At 35.9% G+C, this 2,000-nt stretch overlaps 1 protein-coding gene across 7 annotated transcripts in view; it reads right to left on the bottom strand.

The window, feature by feature from the left end:
• LOC106879694 (neuronal acetylcholine receptor subunit alpha-10) overlaps nt 1–2,000 on the bottom strand; it is a 282,300-nt gene that overhangs the window by 121,015 nt on the left and 159,285 nt on the right. The window lies entirely within an intron of this gene.

Raw genomic sequence — 2,000 nt, forward strand, 5'->3', positions numbered from 1 at the left:
TGAATGGTCAAGTAGCTGCTTCAGGACCCAGTCATAATGCTGCTGGAGCTGCGTGAGGCAGCTTCTACCTGGACGGAAACCATGCTGGGTCTCATTCAGCAAGTCATTTTCTTCTAGGAACGCAATCAATCTCCTTCTGACAATTCGTTCCATGACTTTGCTAATATGTGAAGTCAGAGAGATGGGCCTGTAGTTCCCAGCCTCTGCTCTGCTTCCACCTTTATGGATAGGACATATGGTGCCTTCCTTCAGCTTTTTGGGAAGTTTACCATTTGCAAGGAAACTCTGGAAGAGTATCCGGAGTGGTCCTGCTAATTCTTGTTTACACGATATATATATCACTCAAAATGTCTGCCCTGTTTTGCCCTCATACCCTCATATCTTAAAATGTTTCTAGACACGAAAAGAAAGACATGACTATCAAGGCTAGTTTAGATTTCATCGTAGGTTTGGTCCATTATAGTTATATAGGGGTAAAAGACGAATGCATCCTGTTTGTTGCTGGTTCTACATATACCTAACATTTAAGTTTATCAGGTGTGTGATATGCATTCTTATTTGACACTTTTAAGAGACTTGACAAGATATACCTTCGACAGACTGTATCAATGAGTATCAATGAGTATCACTGACTATGATAAAGAATATTATCACCGAACCAGCAAAATAGTTGTATTAGAAGTAAAGGCCATTTTCTGCTGTCATAATTCAACATTTACTCAGGGTACCAGCAAGCAAAATGTAAAAGGCGTTGCCCCGAAGGATAGCGAGGGAGATGCGCTGGAACAGTCACTCGGACGCACGGGCCTCGCACTTCCGTACAAAAATCTCCGTCCTGATAGCAGTGAGAAGGGATATGGACCGGGGGCCAAGAACGCTGGAGGTCTCTACTGCCACAGTTTCGACCATATACCTGTTCAGAGGTTTTGTCAAGACGAATACCCCAGTTTTCTGCCTTCTAACAATACGTCCGTATTGTCATTTTCTAATGGATAATTCTGATAATCTTATAAAAGTGTGTTACTGATGCGTACGATGTGTTTCTGTGGGTTTTTTTCGTCTATATAAGAAGTATAGTAATACATGCTCATCAATTTTGTCAACAATGCAAACAAATTCAGACATATAAACCCAAATGTTTACATATTCAATCGGCTAGTAACCCAAAAACACATTCGTTCCCAAGACTGATTTGCTATACTACGGTAGATAAAATAATAAGTTGGTATAATATCTTAATACTTAAATTAGTTTCTTAAAGTCATTAACTATACTTTCACTATAATCATATGAATCTACAATTGTTTATAAAAATGTTGGCCGAACGCATTTAACTTTATGTCCGTAATAAAATGGAGTGATTGTGTACTGTATTTCTATAAAAATAGAAATTCTGTAAAATGTTCTCCATTTATAACTTTCGAATATTTTTGTAAAAGAATTGAAGACAATTTCACCGGAAAATATTTAACTTCTCGAAAAAGGGTGGATTACGCTGATTCAAGAACAAGAAATCAAGGGTTAATGAACGAAATTCCGATCATTCTGTACCACCTGGACAGAGACGCTTTCGTTTGATAAATGATCCTAAAGTCCCAACTGAATTATGTGATGTTAATCGTTAATATATATGTAACTGAAAATAAAATTATAAAATATTCGCATAAACATTCCATAAAACATAGATTTAATGCTATTCAAATAACAATAATAGATTACTCACCTTCAATTGTAAGGAAAAAATTGATACAAAAGTGAATTACAGTGAAATGCATTGTAGACAAGTTCTTATTTCATATACTTCAAGCTTTAAACGGTAAATAAGTAACAAATGTAATAAGAGAGAGAAACATGCCTATAAATATTACAAACATCAGCACGATATACACCATAACAATCAACATGACCTGATTATTTAGCATTCAAGGAAATAAGGAACTAAAAAATAATGAACGTACAGACATACAAACACACACACACAACCATACATACATAATACA

Source organism: Octopus bimaculoides, chromosome 1 (genome assembly GCF_001194135.2).
Source record: "Octopus bimaculoides isolate UCB-OBI-ISO-001 chromosome 1, ASM119413v2, whole genome shotgun sequence".
Classification (NCBI taxonomy): domain Eukaryota; kingdom Metazoa; phylum Mollusca; class Cephalopoda; order Octopoda; family Octopodidae; genus Octopus; species Octopus bimaculoides.